General features: G+C 44.2%; 1 pseudogene; it reads right to left on the bottom strand.

Annotated features, from left to right (window-relative positions):
- Positions 1-19,131, bottom strand: part of LOC122794862 — a 146,592-nt pseudogene that overhangs the window by 25,411 nt on the left and 102,050 nt on the right.

Genomic DNA, 19,131 nt, shown 5'->3' with positions numbered 1-19,131 from the left:
GCCCTCTTGATGTCAGTGGAAAGATGGTTATACTGTAATACACAAGATTTTTCATATGGACCATTCTTATTCTGTGTAGACATCATATTATTCTCTGTACTTAATCCCACACCCAACAGGGGCTTATATACACTTCCCCATTTATTATACACTTCACCTAACACTCTAATGATCAATACTTTAGGATAACCTCTCTACTGAAACATATGGGAAATTTTTTCAAACTCTATTTTAACATCTTCAAAATGTGTCATACGAGCTATTCTTACAGCCTGACACTTAATACTTCTTTTTTGTGAAAGTGGGTGGTTACTATTAAAATGCAGGTATGCATTACAAAAAGTATCTTTACAATAAATAGTAGATCTAAATCCTTGTACATCATACAAAATAAAAGTATCCAAATAATTAATACCCTTTCTGTCAAACTTGAAAGTAAATTTTAAAAAATTAGTAGTATTGTTTAATTATTGAATAAATTCCTGTATTTCATCAACTGGTCCATCCCACAGAATAAAGATGTCATCCAAAAATTTTGAATAACTTCTAATTCTGTGCTAAAAGGGGCTATGTACTACATAGTTTGTTTCCCACTCCAGAAAGACAAGGTTGGCGTACACAGGGGAGCAGGCTGCCCCCATCGCAACACCCTTGATTTGTTGGTAATACTCCCCCTCAAAAAAGAGAAAATTATTTTCTAAAATCAAATTCATTATTTCACATACCAAGGTTATTTTCTCATGTGAAAGGTCTGAAAATCTAACCAAAGTCTCTCCAAAAAGGGCAGTACCCTCTTCTTTAGGTATAACAGTGAAGAGATCTTTGACATCTATTGTCAAGAAAATCAGATCTTTCTTCCATAAATCATGTTTCAAAAGTCCTAAAAATTTCCAAGAATCCTTCACCAGATGTTGTATTTTACCCAAAATATGCTGTACAGATGAATCCACAAACACTGCCAGTGGATGTGTTTTAGAACCACTGGCTGCTACTATTGGTCTGAAAGGTGGTGCAACCACATTTTTGTGAACCTTGGGTATCCCGAAAAAAATGGAAATAATAAGATCTTTTTTATACAAAAAAATTATAAAGTTCAACATCTATACGTTGACCCATCAAAGACTCCTCTAAATATGAATCTATACGAGCATATGCTACATTTATCTGGTTTTTAGATACTCCAACATATGTAGAGATATCAAATAATAGTTCCTGCATAATATTAGAATAATCTATAGATTTATATAAAACAATACCCCCACCTTTATCAGGGGTCATCACACGAATAGAATTGTCACTTCTTAAATCCATTAGTAAATTGTTTTTTTCCCTAGTGAGATTCCATGGTACCCTAGAATTTTTGGAATATATATCATATATATCTTCCAAAACTAACTTCTCATAGGTATCTAATAAAGGACGTAATGGAGGATTATACATACTCTTTTTCCTCACTGAAACAGTATGACTATTTGTTGTAACTGGGATAATATCACTTGTTGTCACAGTATCTTTCCCAGTGAACAAAATATCAAAGTTTTATTTCCTAACATATAATTTAAATGAAATGATACTGTCCAGTAAATTTCCTTTATTTTCTGGGATACATTTTACCCCCTTTGATAGAAAATTAAAATATTCCTTCGTAATTGCCCTATCTGAATAATTGTAAATAGTAAAACAGTCACTACTGCACACAATGTTATTAATATCGTTTAGGTCCTGTGGTTGTTCACCCTCCTGTAACTGTTCTTCCTCTGAGGCTGGGGGAAATAATACCTGTTGTATTCCCCCTTCTCTGTGTATCTGTTGGCCAGTCTTTCTGAGTGCACCCCTTCAAAATCCTGTTGTTCATCCCCCATGTCATCAACACATTCATTACTATTTCTAACTATTTCACTGTAACTTAATGTTCCCATCCCATTTTCCCTTGGAATGTCGATATTCTTACTTAAAACTTTTCCTATAGGATATACTTGTGTATTCTGATATTGTTTTAAATCTCTTTCTAACTTTTGTTTCTTTTTATAAAAAATATTGTTACATCTTAAAATATAGCTCTTTATACTGAGAAAATAATAAATCCTCCCTTATTTTGACATCAAGTAAAAAATTGCTCGAATGTAAGATTGACCCGATGCAGTCATCATTTCTCGGTACAAGGCCCTGTGATGCATGTAGTCAGTGGCATATATTAATAAGGATAGAGAGGTTACTTTGAATAACAAATTGCAGAAGTCGGGTTACATTTCAGAAAGGCAACTGCTTAACAAATAGAGTGGTTTATCTAGCTATATGTGTAACATGTTCACATTTTTATGTAGGCAAAATGGAACACCCCTTAAAAAATAGGATTTATGAACATCTCAATGATATAAAGAAAAAAAAGTTTAATAATGCATTGTATAAACATTCACAGGTCTGCCATGGTTTCAACAAGTTTTTATTCGGTATATTGGATGTGGTTAGGCTAGATCTGAGAGGAGGCAAATGGAAAAATAGAAAGAGAAAGAAATTAAATGGCAATTTAAATTAGCTGCCATGTTCCCCCAGGTCTTAATGATTCGATTTCCATTGTACCTATTTTATATATAAGAGCAAATGATATAACTTCTTCTGGCTTTTCCCAGTTAGGGGTTGCCACAGCGGATCACCTGTCTGCTCATGAATGACAGTGGAGTTTTACGGTGTCGATTTGCCAGCCTGGTGCCCAACCTTCCACAGAAGGCACACACATGCACGCACTCAGACCTAGGGCTAATTTAGAGTGTCCAATCCACCTACAGCATGTCTTTGGGATGTGGGAGGAAACCAGAGCACCCGGAGGAAACCCACGCGACCACAGGGAGGACATTCAGACTCCACACAGAAGGCACTCCAGCCAAGGCTCGAACCAGAGAACCTCTTGCTGTGAGGCAGCAACGCTAACCGCTGCACCACCGTGGCCGCCCTGAAAGAGCAAATGATATATAATGATATTTTAATATTTCAATATTGAATTATTTATGTATATGCTCAATGGTGAGGTCTGTGCTTTCTATGAAAGCTATACATATGCCCCCCCCCGACACTGTTCCTTGTAAATTTCTTTTCCAGTCTCTCTTTTGTTATAGTGTAATATTTTATATGCCCTGCTAATTATCATTTTCAACAGCAGCTTCTGTCTTAGATTCAACTAAAAACTCTACCAGATCAGGTCTTTCTCTTAGGATCACCCTATCCTTTCTGTTGCCTGATATAAATGCCTGGTAGGGAAGGCAGTCTCCAGCCCGCAGTCCAAATGTCATCCTGGCCTCATCCCACTCTATTTTCTTTCCCTCTCTTAATATTTGCTCCCAGTACCTTGGTTCCTTAGTCAGTGTTAGCCAGTAAATTACAGCTTCCACTTGCCTATTTTCTGTACTCCTACTAGCAATCATCTTTATTGGCAAAATCTCCTTTCTCCATTCTTGTGTTAACTTAGTTTTTAGAATACTTTCTTCTACTTTATTAATATAATATTTTGCATGGTATGAACTGTGACAGGTCCCAACTCAGGGCCAGCAATCAAGGAGACTCAATCCTCACCACTGACTCTGGTGAGGGATGATCACTAATAGCAAGGATCAATTCACAGAGTACTGTCAGATGCAGCTTCCTGCACCAAGCACAATTTCCTTTAAGAACACACAGAGACCATGCTCCAGACATGGGGTTGGACTCTCTCCAGGCCCACTAAAACTCCACACTAACCACTTTGGAGCTCTGTGTCCATGTTCCCAGTAGCGGACACACACACACACACGCACACACACACACACACGCACACACACACACACACACACACACACACACACACACACACACACACACACTTGGATATTTGAGTTTCACTCACACACAAACACACCTGGGAAAAGCTAGCACAGATTTACTAGCAGTGTCCCTTTCTGTCCAGACTCTGAGGTAATCACACTGCCACCAGTCAGTTACTCTCAGACTCTTACAAAGGGTACCCAGTTATACTATGTAATAGCAATACTATTACAAATGGTAGGGTGTGACCAAAGCAACAAGGCTTTCAGGAGCAGCCACAGTGTCACTAAAACAAGCATATGTACTCTCAAGATGTTAAAGGTATTCTCTAAATGACCAGCCTCAATGAAATGCATTAAAATATTTAATGATAAATATTAAAATAGAAAACAGAATACTGAATACAACAATCAACAAAGTTTTGACCACAGAGAAACAAAAAAATAATACAGTTGGATAGTTTCTAACAGATGCAGAAAACAATACTAAACTATTCTCACTAAATGTCCCTGACTGACTAAAAAAATACTGTTCCCTGACTACTTAATAAAGCTAGGCAAGCTCATGTATGCTGAGTATCTTACCACAACAAAAGCCAGATGATGTCAGTCTTTGTCTGTGTGGATGTGTGATATATATATCCTGTCCGAAATCTTTCTTGTCAGCTTCCAAACTGCTGCTGTGAGATTTCCAAAGAAACCAGATGCTGGTTAGAGGATGACATCACCTCTGGTCACCTGAAGGGCTTTGCTAAGATCTGTGGCAGCACCTGAAAGCTATAACACAATTTCAAACTTCCCACCCATCCAGGGTTCTCTGATAAACATACACATTTGATTAGTTACAACAATCCAAGCTAATATATAGGCATACATTTTTTCTGTGCAGCAGGACCTACTGTTAATGCATTTTTAACGCAAATAACTTTACAAATATATATTTTAACTCAAACGTCTGTACAAATCAATATGACAGTCAAATAACACATAAAATTGTTTACAAAACTCCAGCTAGTTATGCTGCAATATGTACATATATACTACCTTACTCTCCCTGGCACAGATGGCACCACCTCCTAATATCACATGAACATATAAATGTTAGTAAAACATGGAATATAAATAGCTGAAATACATACTTTCTGTTGTTGATTTTGAGGAGTGAAATGATACAACAAATTTTATTTCTAGTAAACAACTCATAGCATCCATAAATATTAAATGTCAAAGTTTCAATAATCATCAGAGAATCATAAAACTTACTAGCAATAGTGTAAGAGGTGAAATAAACTACAATTATTTTAAATTTTTCTTCTCCCTGCAGCTCACCTTCTACTATTCCCAAGAGGCTCTCCACATTCATTGAGTCTACAGAACCTGTTAAGCCTCCCCAAGACCTTCTCCAGCCCATGTTCAGTGCTGGTGAGGACAGTGAGGCATTTCAATGCAATATCATACTGACAAGGATGATTTTTTGTTATGCCCTAAGTTCCCTCCCTTGTATGTACTCATGCTATCTAGAAATAGATGTGCAATAGCTATGCTGGCATATCAGCCCACCTCCATGGTAACTTAACAATGCCCTGCCTCACTGAAGACATTTCACCTCCTGTGTCCCCGGCCACCATTGGGTGATCAACTACAAGGTGCCCTCGCATGCATAACCTTCAGGATGGGCACACCCATCATCCCTTTGCTAGTGCCTCAGACACCCAAGTTGCAAGTTGAATTTGGGTTGCCTAAACCATAGTCATGTTTTATCTCTCTAGAACACAGTGCTGGAAAATGTTATGTAGTACAGATAACATAATGATGTAGACACTTATAAAACTTTATGTCCATGCCTTCAGATTCATAGTAAGTAACATCCAGAGAGAATGAAACAAAGTAAAGAAGCCTCTGACTGGAAAACCCCAGGCCCAGATGCAGTACCTAACTTTTGGTTAAAAGTATTAACATCTTTGCACGAAGATTTAGCTATGAGTAAGAACTATTTATATGCGCACCCTGAACAGACACCAACCTGGCTAACAACAGGAAAAACAAGGTTCCTACTTAAGAATGAACCTGCAAACTACCCTAAAAATTATAGACCAATAACTTGCCTTCCGATGACATATACATGGGAATTGATGCCGACAGAGTTTATAGTCATTTAGAAGAAATAAGAAGTTATGTACTCACCATAACGTTCCATCTGAGTAGGTGACTTCATTTGTCTGCAACCTTTGGGTCTTGGATCCGACTTCGGATCCGAGCCGGCAACTTATTTTACAGCTTATGGATCCGAGCTCCTAGCTCCTCCCCTTACCCATAATCCCCTGCCAACCCTGACTGACCTCAGATCAAGTTTGCCCTTATACCAAATTTCAGACCAAAGTGTCCCAAAAGGGACCAAGAAAGGACATTCAAGAATTGACTTCTGAAGGCCAGGGGGAAGGAGGGGGGATGGTTGCAGACAAATGAAGTCACCTACTCAGATGGAACGTTATGGTGAGTACATAACTTCTTAAATCTGAAGTAGGGACTTCATTTGTCAGCAACCTTTGGGACAGAGTCCCCAGCTACCTGAATCTTGGGTGGCCATCATGGAAGGATGTTCCGGAGCACTGTGGAGCCAAAGGATGCTCTCCCTCTGGAAATAACGTCCAGCTTATAATGGTTGATAAAGGTATGAGATGAGGCCCAAGTGGCTGCAGAGCAAATATCATCCAAAGATACTCTAGATCTAAAGGTAGCAGAAGTAGATATGGAGCGAGTAGAATGCGCCCGTACTCCCTGAGGTGCGGGCCTCCCCGAAGTTTCATAGGCCAGAAGAATACACTGTGAAATCCATCATGATAAGGTGACCTTAGAAATGGCTTTACCCAGATTGAATTTGGCAAAGGAAATGAACAACTGATCTGATTGTCTGTGATCAGCAGTCCTATGAATGTAGAAGCGCAGTTGTCTGTGCACGTCTATGGAATGCAGCTTGTATTCTCCTTTATTCTGGTATTTAGGGAAGAAAACTGGCAGGTTAATGGACTGATTGATATTGGTTTCAGAGGCCACCTTAGGAAGAAACGAGGGATTGGTCCTGAGGTACACTCTATCCTGATGAAAAATCAAGTAGGGAGGTTTCGCACAAAGGGCCTGAAGTTCGAAAACTCTTTTCGCTGAAGTGATGGCGACAAGGAATGCCAGTTTCCAGGAAAGATATTTAAGTTTGGCCGAGGCAGCTGGTTCAAAGGGAGGGGCAGTCAAGGCTTGAAGGACTAATGATAGATCCCAAGGGGGTACAGCTTCCTTGACAGGAGGCCTGAGCAGGAGGGTACCCTTGAGGAAGGTTTTACATAATTTCGCAGTCATCAAGGGACCTGACTCGTGTCCCACATGGTAATGAGAAATGGCTGCCAATTGAACCTTGACCGTAGAACAGCTAGCTCCCCGTTGAAAAAGTCCGGTGAGGAAATCCAAGACGGACGGCAACGAAGCCGTGAAGGGATCTATGTTATGGTGTTCCACCCAGATGGAAAAACGCTTCCATTTACTGCAATAGACTTTTCTAGTGGAAGGTTTATGTGCTGCCACCAAGATGGCTTTAACTGGTGAAGAGATGCCGGGAGTCCTGACTAAGAGTGGAACTGGAGCAGCCAAGCTGTCAGCTTCAGGTTGTCCAGATTCGGGGTCGGTAGGCCTAAGGGATGGGATATTAGATCCGGAATGGAATCCAGAATCCAGGGAGGATTCACCAGATGAGACCACAGGTAAGGGAGCCAAGTTTGATGAGGCCAGAATGGGGCAATGAGGATCATTCTGCTCCCCAACCGAGAGGCTTTCGTAGAGGAGGATAGGCATAAAGTAGACCGGGAGGCCAAGCATGCACTAGAGCGTCTCTCGAGGCTTCCCTGAGGGGGGGAATCAGAGCGAAGAAGCTGGAGCATTTCGTGTTTGAGGGAGTGGCAAAAGGATCGCAGCAGGCTTGCCCCCATTCGGCAAAAATCCACTTAGCTACCTGGGAATTGAGAGACCACTCATAAGGGGAAAGAATAGTGCGGCTGAGCTTGTCTGCCAGAATGTTGGACCGTCCCGTAATGTGCGTTGCGATAAGGAAGCGGTTGGTGGAGATCGCCCATTCCCACACCCTCATGGCCTTAGACAAAGAGGGTAGGACCTGGTTCCCCCCTGTTTGTTGATGTACCAGACAACTGCCATGTTGTCCGTCTGTATCGCAACAGTTCCTACAAGGAGAAGGTTCTGAAGTGCTTGCAACGCCAACAGCACCGCCCTCATCTCCAGAATGTTTATATGCAAGGAGGTCTCTGTGTCGTTCCACGTGCCTTGGACCGTTCTGCCTGAGCAATGCCCCCCCACCCGAGGCGAGAGGCGTCCGTGGTCACCGTGGTGAGGGGAGGCGGCGTGCAGAAGGGTCGTCCCGTATGAAGGTCCGGGGACTGGAGCCACCATAAGAGGGCCCTCCTGCAAGCCCTGCTGAGTGAGATAGGATGGCTGAGGGGGAGAAACTGAAAGGACCATTGGACTAAAAGGGTCCACTGTAGCACCCTCATATTCAGACAAGCGTATGGAAGAAGAGTTATTGCTGCTGCCATGGAGCCTAGCGCCCTCAGGACCAATTCTGCTGGTGGGGCTTTTAATTGGAGGATGGCCCGCACATGAAGTCTCAGGTTTTGAAGTCGCTCCGAAGTGAGGAACGCTCGCAGACTTCTCGTATCTAGTTTGGCCCCTATGAAATCTATCACTTGTGTTGGAGCAAGGGAGGATTTGTCCAGGTTGATCGTAATGCCTAGATGGGGAGCTAGCCGGAGAAGGTGATTTCTGGCTGCGCAGAGTAGATGCCTTGTCGGGGAGGACAGGTGCCAGTCGTCCAGGTACGGGAAGACCTGTATTCCCTGGAGTCTCAGGTGGGCCACTATCACTGCTAACACTTTGGTAAGCACCCTGGGGGCTGTGGTGAGACCAAAGGGAAGGACCCTGAACTGATAGTGACTGGCTCCCAGCCGGAAGCGGAGAAAACTCCTGGATCGTCTGTCCATTAAAATGTGGTAGTACGCATCCTTGAGGTCTATTGAGCACATCCAGTCGCTCTCCCGCAAGAGGGGGAGAATGGATTGAAGGGTGACCATCCAGAATTTTTCTTTGGTTACTGACAGGTTCAAGAGTGAAAGGTCGAGAATCGGTCTCAAGTCCCCCGTCTTTTTTGGCACCAGAAAGAACCTGGAGTAAAACCCTAATCCGAGTTGATCTGGGGGGACAGGCTGGATGGCTCTTTTTTCTAGCAGCTGCTGAATTTCTGCAGCTGCTGCCTCCCTCTGATCGGGTGGTACATCGGGGAGGTTTTTGAGTCTGGGGACATGGTGCAGTGGGATTTTGTAACCTCTGGATATGATACGAAGCACCCAGAGATCTGACGTAATGGACTCCCAAGCCGCCAGGTGCTTCGAGAAACGCCCCCCGACTGCCTCCAGAGTGGAGCAGTCGGGCAACCCCTCAGGGCTGCTGCATGGGCCGATCAGAGAAGGTTTCTCTGGACCCAAAATTTCTTGGGCCCCTCTGCCTCTAGGGCGGCGTCCTCCCTGTCCTCCTCTGCCACAGAAGGACTGGTTGTCTGGAGAAGGATGGGAATGTTGCGATTTCCGGAACCACATCTTCTTCTGTCCCTTTTGGTTCTTGGAGAAGGACCTCTGGGGAGCAGAGAAGCAGACTCCGAAGGCAGACAACGTTTTCCCATCCTTTTCGCTCTGGACAAGTGTCTCGCGAATCGTCTTGCCAAACAAGGCAGAACTATCAAAGGGGGCATTCGCAAAGGACGCCTTAAAGGGCTCCGCGAAGTCACAATGTTGGAGCCAGGCCTGACGTCTCATGACTAGACCCGCTCTGCTGGCTCTAGCGGCTTCCTCTGTGGCGTGGGACAAAAGCCGCATAGAGGTATTTGAGACAGATCTTAGAGTGGCCATACGAGTGGAGTACAACTGCTTGTCCTCCGCCGACATGGACTCTGGGGAGGAAGCAGCATATTCTTTGATAAGATCTCGCTGCATCCTGATGACATGTGCCATGTAGTTCAGGGACCTTACTGAGAAGGTCGCTGAACTAAATACCCGCTTCCCGAGGCGATCCATCGAGCGGGACTCCTTGCTCGGTGGATGGACCGAGGGGCTCTCCTGAGCTAATTCCCTCTTCGTGGCCGCCGCCATCAACATGGCATCTACGGGGGGACCCTTGCTCCAATGGGACCGGTCTGCAGGGGGACTCCAAATTCTATCCGGGCGTTTGGGGACTGGCTCCACAGTGTCTGGCTCCTTCCATGCCCTGGTGGTGATAAGGTCCACCAGGGGGTCGGCCGGAGGGGACACCCAAGAGGTAGACGGGCCTGCTTCAAATGCCTCCAGGAACACGGACTCGTCGGAGGAAGCCTTGGGGGCAGACCACCCCCCCTGATCCTGAGCATTTCCATGATGTCTCCAAAGGAGACATCCTCGGGGGGTGACCTTGGGTTGCCTTCCCCTTCATCCAAGTCCGTGTCCTCTGTTAAAGACTCGGGGGAGTCCACGTGTCTCCTCTTACACTTATGCTTGTCAGGCACTTCCTCGAGGGGACTGTCCAAGGAGGTCTCACCAGCAATATCCTGTTCCAGTGGAACAACCTGGGACATCGAAGCAGGCTGTCCCTGTGGCCGGGTGATGGAAGCCTGGCCCAGCAGAGAGGGAGTGCAGGGTGGAGCCGATGCAAGGACCGGGGGTCCGGATGCTCTCAACAGAGCCCTCTCCACTACATCGAAGGCCGAAGGGGAGCCTCTCTCCCTGGAATCCGAAAGCCGGCTCCCACTCGGATCCGATGAAGGGATCGGAACCGGCATCGAGGCCACCGGATCCAAAGGACCCGTGTGCTCCGACCTGGACGGAGCCGAAGACACACTGAATCCCTCGGATCCGAAGCGTGGCCCACGGCTCCGAGAGGTAGGATCCGATGAAGGACCCGACAGACTCGAGGGCAGGATTGGATCCGAAGTACCCAGTACTGTCGGCGCCGACCCACCCCCGGCTCCAACGCTGCCCGGCTCCGAGCGCTCCAAACCCGGGAAGCGGGTCGGAGAAGGAGCTATCGGGGCAAAAAAAGGTGTCGAGCTCCCCCCCCCGAAGGGGGGGAGGCAAGAGCACTCCCATCTGCAGCTGGGCCTGGATGAACCTTCTCATCATCCGGTCCAAGTCTGCATCAGAAAGACTATAAGTAGATCTCGACGAGGCCACCGAGGCGGGCTGGGAATGCCGCCTCGATGACCTCGACGGAGATCGGGTCTCCTCCTCCTCGGGTCCTGGGGAGAAGCAAGGGGATTGGATCCGAGGAGGAGAGGACCTGGAAGCCGTGGAGGGAGAAGCCCGCTTAGCTGGGGGGGCCGAAGCAGAAGCCTCGGCCCGCCGCTTGTGGTGCTTCTCCCTCCTTTTCTCCCTTCTGGCCTCCCTTTCCTCCGGCATCTTAGTGGGAGTTTGCGTCCCGGCCAGGGGATGGGGGGGCAGGAGTGGCTACCAACAAGGACTGAGGAGGAGCCATGGGAGTACCGGTGGCCGAAGCTGGATCCGGGGGCAAAAGTCCCGCCAAAACCAACTTCGACCTCCACTCTTTCAGTGCCCTGGGGTTGAACGCTGCACAAATGGAACACCCTGAGTACAGGTGTTCAACCCCAAGGCACCGAGCACCGAGTGTGGCCATCCGCCAGTGAAAGCTTATGGCCACACTCAGTGCACTTAGAAAAAATGGGTTTTGGGGCCTCCGACATTAGAAAAAAAATAACTACACAAACACACCAGGCCCCAAAAACACAAGCAACACACACACACTCTACAACCAGCGAGGGGAGGAATTACACTAAAAATTAATACAATTAACAAAAGGGAATCCTAAACACACACACACTATTAAAGAAATCAAAGATTTTCTATATTAACAAGTTTTTTCTCAAGACTGAAAGTCGCCAGGAGCTCTGAAATCCAGCTGTCTCTTCTAAGAGCGGCAAACTAGATCTGAGGTCAATCAAGGCTGGCAGGGGATTATGGGTAAGGGGAGGAGCTAGGAGCTCGGATCCATAAGCTGTAAAATAAGTTGCCGGCTCGGATCCGAAGTCAGATCCAAGACCCAAAGGTTGCTGACAAATGAAGTCCCTACTTCAGATACTCAGTTATGGCAGTAGAACAAAAGGACAATAAAAGAAAGTCATATGGAACAAAGGATCATCGTTTGTTAAATAAAGTCATAGTGGAGAACTGTAAAAAGGGGAAGAATCTAATTATGACATGGATTGACTACAAAAAAGTATTTGATAGTATCCCACATTCATGGATAAAAGAGTGCTTAAAATGTATAAGATACACCCTACACTGATCGACTACATTATAGTGACCATGAAACAGTGGCACACCACTTTGCAATTAAGCCATGATAAAGGACAAATTATTATCCCAGGGATAAAATTTCAAAGGAGGATATTCCAGGGTGACTGTCTGTCACCACTGCTATTCTGCCTTGGCCATAAGCCATTAACCTGTCTACTTAGCTTAGGCCATGGCTATAATTTGGCTCCTAGAAAACAACGAAGTGTAAAGACTTCTCATCTTCCCTGTCAATGATTTAAAACTGTATAACTCATCAGATAAGGAACTGAAAGCACAACTACAAGTTGTCAAAACTTTTTCAGATGATATAAGAATGTAATTTGGTCTTGATAAATGTGCAAAAGCAACCTTTAAAGCAGGAAAACTGCAGCACCAGGAAAACATCAGTTTGGGACACAAATGTGATATAAAAGAATTTGAGCAAGACGGGTGTATAAATATTTGGGAATTGATGAAGGATCAACAATAAAACATGAACAAATAAGAATAAAACTTAGTAAGGAATACTTTAAAAAACGTAATCTTGAAAACAATGTTGACATCTAGGAACAAAATCCAATCTATAAACCAATTTGCTCTTCCTGTCCTAATTTACAGCTTTGGAGTGATTGACTGGCCCCAAAACATGTTGGATAGATTAGATAGGAAAACAAGAAGGATGCTTCATGGTTACCAAATGATTTATAAAAATCAGTGCATACCAAGATTCTATATTCCCCATTCCAAAGGAGGGATGGGCCTCCTTGAAACTGATTACATGTATAGATCTGCAGTCTGGTGCAAGAAACAAGTTTAAAACAAGAATTTATGAACATCTTTATGATGTTAAAAACAAAAAAAGAAACTAATGCCTTGTTTAGGCATAGTTTGAATTGTGCAGGTTTTATGGGTTACAAGTTTGCTATTTTGGATATGGCAGACACAGACCTTAGAGGGGGTGATTGGCAAAATATTTTGTGTAAGAAAGAATTGTTATGGCAGCTGAGGCTAGCGGCCCAACCCCCCCCCAGGTTTGAATGACCATTTGAGTATTATGCCCATTTTAAAAGAAAAAGCAGAAACAGTTTAGTCCCCACTATGAATTTTGTGATTTACATCTGATTTAATGATGTTTGGTTTTAAACTTGTTTATTTTATGATTGAATGTTTAATATTCATGTGCTATTTAATATTCATATATTCATACAATTGCATATGCTATTGGACACATTTTAACCAATTATCTATATGGACTATCTATTTAAACTGGTATTTTGTGTGATTCATTGTTCTGATAAAGTCAACTGTGGACTGACGAAAGCGCTAAACTTTTCAATAAATTGCTAACATAAAACGTTTTGCTCTACTGTGGAGAACTATTTTCTTTTTCACTTATTTCTGGAGTACATTTTGCCCAGGTGCTTATTTTGTCGGTTCACAGTTTGTTTTTATTAAGTGCCAACACCACCTTTTGGTTCACTGAATTGCAATGGTCCCAGAGGGTAGGGATGCATGGAATGCTTGCAATGCTAGGAGAACTGCCCTCAGGTCCAGGACATTTATATGCAAATTGGCCTCCATAGGGGACCAGGTGCCTTGGACAGCCTTTCCCCTAGAAATGTCCCCCCCACCCTAACAGGGAAGCATCTGTGTTCACCGTGGCCATGAGCTGGGGAAGGCAGGACGGTGGACACCTAAGATTCGTTTGTGGGTTCATCCACCATAATATTTCTTCCTTGCAACAGTTTGAAAGACGTATCAAGTGGTCGAGTGTGTAAATTAGCAACAACCATTGTGGGGAAAGGAGCCACTGTAGGATTTTCATGTGCAGTCTCGCCAGTGGTACCAATGTAATGGCAGACGCCATGGAGCCTAAGAGTTGCAGTACAAGACGTGCTGGTACATAGGTAGAAGGTCTTGGATTTGGTGTGTTATGTTCGAAAACCTGTGAGGGGGGAGAGAAGCTTGACAAGATGTTGTGTCAAAGACCACTCCAATGAATTCCAGTGTCTTCATTGAAGACATTGAGATTTGTCCTTGTTGATTATAATCCCCAAGCTGTGAGCGAGACCTTGAGTGTAATAAGATTCCTGGTCGGAGCAGTAAGGAGCCAATCGTCTAGATAGGGAAACACCTGAAATCCTTGTAGTCGAAGATGAGCTACCACAACTGTCATACATTTGGTGAACACTTGAGGGGCTGTCGAAAGACTGACTGGCAGTGCCCTGAACTGGTAGTGATTGGCTCCCAGCCCGGAGTGGAGAAACATCTGGGAGCAGTGATCCATCTTTATGTGGTAGTACGCGTCCTGGCGGTCTGTAGAGCACATCCAGTTATCCCTCCCTAAGAAGGGAAGAATGGACTGTATCGTGACCATCTGGAAATTTTGAAGTTTGATAAATTTGTTCAGTAGGCTTAGATCCAGAATTGGTCTCCAGTCCCCTGTCTTTTTTGGCACTAAAAGGAACCTCAAGTAAAACCTGGATCCTGTCTGGTCTGGTGATACTGGTTGGATGACTCTTTTTCTTAGCAGCTTTCTATTTCTAAGCCTGCTAATTCCCTCTGATTGGGTGGTACATTGGGGATGGGAGTTAAATCGAATGCTATTTGGTAACCTCTGGATATTATTCTCTGCATCCAAACATCGGTAGTAATAAGATGCCAGGCTGGTAGATGCAGAGAAAAATGACCCCCGACTGCTTCCAGAGGAAAGCAATCAGGCTGCTGCTCAGGAGTGCTGGTAGGGTCTTCTGCTGGAGAAAGAATCTCTAGCACCCTGTTTATGCGGACCCCCTCTACCACAAAAGGGATGTCTTCCATATGAGTTGCCCCCTCTGCCCCGGGGGGATTGTTCACCACGAGTGTCACGAAAAGGTCCTTGGGATTTCTTGAGCCACATATTTCCTCCCTTTTGGTTCCTGGAGTAGGACCTCTGGGGGTTGGAAAGGCGTATGCCCACAGCAGACAAGGTCTTTCCGTCTTTCTCACTATGTGTAAGCGTGTCTAATACTTTGGGTCCAAAAAGTGTAGATTCATCGACAGGTGCATTGATGAAGGAAGGTTTAAAGGGGTCTGTGAAGTCACACAACCGCATCTAAGCATTACGTCTCATGACAACGCCTGATACGGCACTTCGAGCTGCCCCCTCGGTGGAGTGAGATATCAAATGCATCGAGGAGTTCATGATGGATTCAAGGGTAGCTAGCTGTGAGGCGACAGCATCACGCACCTCATCAGGCAGTACCCCACCAAAGAGGGAGACATTTCGGAATGTAGGTCTCTTTGGAGGCAAGTAAAGTGTGCCAGATACTACAGCGACCGAATGGCGAATGTCACTGAAGCATAGGTCCATTTCCCTAGTCTGTCCATGGTCCGGGACTCTCTGTTTGGAGGATGGATGGTGGAACTATCTTCCGCCAGTTCCCTCTTGGTGGCCGCCACCATGACCATAGAATAAACTGTCAACTGCTAGGACCAGTAGTGCTGCTGGTCTTCAGGTGTAGATAAAATTTTTTGTCTGGCCTCTGAGGGACAGGTTCTACGTTGTCCAGGGCCTTCCAGGCATGCTGCAAAATGATTTTAACAAGGTCATCTGCCGGTGGAGTCACCCAGGAAGTAGATGGCCGGGCACGGAAGGCCTGCAGGAACACAGATTCCTCAGAAGAAGGGTTATAGGACTTCCAGTCTCCCCACTGCTTGAGGATTTTGAGATTGTCTCCGAATGAGATGTCGTCTGGGGAAGACCATGGGGACCCTTCCCCCTCATCACAATCAGTGTCTTCGGTGATAGATTCCTCCAGTGAATCAAGGTGTTTCCTCTTACACCGTTTTTTCCCGGAGGTCTCTCCAGTGGGATCTTCTGAGGAGGACTCCGGAGAAGGGGTTGCCTTCAAAGAGGGTTCTTGTGACTCCAGTGCCCAGGGTCCCAAAATAGAGGGTTGGGAGAGGTGCATGCTAGGGTAGGGTTCTGATACTGATGTCATTGCTGCTGACTGCGAGTCCACTACCTGTACAGCAGGCCCACCTGAGGAGGGATGGGATTCCAGAACCGGGAGGGACAACCTCAGAATCGGGGTCACACCTCGCCATGAGGAGCTCTGAGAAAACTGGAAGCCATCGGAGCCGTGGACATAGACGGCGCCAGCAAGAAAATAAGCGCCAGGCTAGGTACCAAGGTACAGATGGTCCAAGCACTGCTTCGGGAGAGCATCAGTTCCACTGGAGCCGGTGCAGCAAGGGTGGACGGTGCTGACAGGGAAAACACTGCTGTCGGAACCAAGACAGTATGCACCGGAGTGGAAGTATCTTGTCCTCGGCAGGTATTCGAGTTTTGGAGCCGATGGAGGTGAAGAAACTGTCAGCATTGTGGCTGGGGATGGTGCCGAAGCAGGTACAATCATCGGAGCCAATACAGGATCCAAGGACGGCACCAAAGTCAGTGGTGCCAAGGTCGTAACCGAAATAGGGGTGAATATCATGGACGGCACAGAGGGAGAAGACACAGAGTCTGGTGCCGAAGAGTTCTGCGCTGAGGGCTCTGGCAAAGCACGGAGCCGACTCGGATCCATAACTGACGAAGATGCAGGAACCGAGTGACTCCGTTTGTCCTTATGTTTTTTGGTTTTTGGAGGGGGTGAGACCTCCGACCCAGATAGAGCCTCCGAAAAAGGTGTCTTGAGTAATCCGTTTTTCCTTATGTTTTTTGGAGGGGGTGAGACCTCCTACCCAAATAGAGCCTCTGAAAAAGGTGTCTTGACTAATCCATTTTTCCTTATGTTTTTTTATCTTTGGAGGGGGTGAGACCTCTGACACAGATAGAGCCTCTGAAAAAGGTGTCTTGAGTAATCCTTTTAAGATAAGTTTATTTTTACATTCTGCTAGTGTACAATTACTAGAACTAGCACAAATGTCACAGTCAGCTTTAATATGATCCACGCCCTAACAGTAGACACAACAAACATGTGTATCTGAGTTAGGCATCTTACATCCACAACTGTCACACTGTTTAAATCCCAACTTAGCTTTGTCTGACATAATAAGGCAACAAGGCTATCCTATAGAAAAATTAAGGGAGAAAATACCAATGATGTTATTTTAAAAAATACCACTAGTAAAAAGGAAAGGAGAGAGGCACAGTACCAATAATGGTAAAAAATTAAATTACCAAGGAAAAGGGTAGGAAACAGGCCTATGTTATAGGCGACAGTGAGAAAGGGCTAACTTGACTAAAAATTAAATAATTTTGAAGAAAAACTGTCTTAAAATTAACAAATTTCTACTTAGCTTTGAGAGAGATGGCTAGCACATCTGACTAGGAACACGGCAAACAAGATCTTGAGTAACTCTGAGAGGGGCATTATGGGTAGGTCTTAGCTGAGAGTTTTTGCCTGGAGCGAGCTTGGAAACGGCCGTATCGGTTTTGAGAACGGAACCGAGGTCCTAATGGCAATGAATAAACAAAGATTTACAACATCAGATGAAACATTAGATGAAATAAAATCAAACTAGAGGAAATGTCCTGATTTGATAGTGTCTTGTCAAAATTTCATAACATTCTTCCTTAATCTGAGCATCTTTTTTGCAGCTCCTGGTCAAATTAGAAAAGAGGCTATGTTTAACTTCACTTCTCTCCATAGGTAAAATAGAATTATTTCAAAATGGAGAAACCAGAATCTGTTATTTAGAAAATCACCAAAATGCATCACTATATATCAGTAAGTAGTAGGATTATCCTACTTCTCGATATTCTTCTGCAAATGATGTTACATCACTGCCTTATTGCCTACCTCTCCTTAATAAAATGGCAATGGGGAATACATTTTATTCACTTCAGAATAATTATATTGATCATTCTTATTAATCAGACCCCTTTTGGACTGTCTATAAGGGAAAATGTATTTACAAAAGTAGCACCTGAATCATGGGACCAGATAACTGACAACATCTGAATGCAGGAAACATTGCAGGCCTTCAAAACTGAACTAAAACTGTACCTTTCTGATGAAAATGCCTCGAGTGCTTTAAAGATAATAGCTAAATGTCAAACTAGGGCCTGATTCTCATGGACTATTGCAGAATGCTGCATAGAACAAAGCTATACATAATGTTGTACAGCTGTAATATTGTAAATATATTACGAATGTGTAAATATCTTTAATGTACCTTTATTATTAAATTAAAGAAGTATCACTGTTGTGCTTTTTAGTATATTGCCTTGTATTTTTATTATACATCTATATATATATATATATATATATATATATATATATATATATATATATATGGGATCCGTCAATCTGTTTGAAGTTTCATTACTTCGAACCCCATTTCACTGAGTTCCCTTGTTCGAAGTAGTGAAACGTCGAACATTGACTTTGGCAGTCACACTACAGCGCGGAATGGGAATATTCCCATTTCCCCACTGTAGTGCGATCTCGGAGTTGGTATATTTAAGTAGGGGGTTTGGGGGGCACAGCCCCCACATGGGGAGGGTGCAGGGGGGCTTGCCCCCCTGCAAAAACATGTTTTAGTGTTTTCTTTTTTATTTTGAGTAGCCCGGGGAACTAGACTTCAGCGAACGTGCACTTTTGTTTAAGTGGACTTTCGCTGAAGTGTAGGGTCTACTGCTCTATTTCGAAGAAGTGTATTTTCGATGTAGAGCAGTAGACCTATATATATATATATATATATATATATATATATATATATATATATATATATATAATGAAAATGCCTCAAGTTTGATAAAAAATCTATCCATCCTTGACTGAGTGACAGCTAACAACCCCACATTGTACCCTCACACAGGCAGTCTCCCAGACACCTTAAGTGACCACAACATAATATACCTTATACATAGTAGAACAAGCATATGCAAAACCACTAATTATAAATCCACTAGAAACAAAATAAATTCTCTCCTGAAGTCCTCAATACCTTACTCTGTAAATGTGACTGGACCCCCCCCC

Source organism: Protopterus annectens, chromosome 2.part1 (genome assembly GCF_019279795.1).
Source record: "Protopterus annectens isolate FY-2018-M chromosome 2.part1, PAN1.0, whole genome shotgun sequence".
Lineage (NCBI taxonomy): Eukaryota > Metazoa > Chordata > Ceratodontiformes > Protopteridae > Protopterus > Protopterus annectens.
The sequence above is the reverse complement of the archived record's forward strand: the minus strand, read 5'-3'. Positions and strand labels throughout refer to the sequence as shown.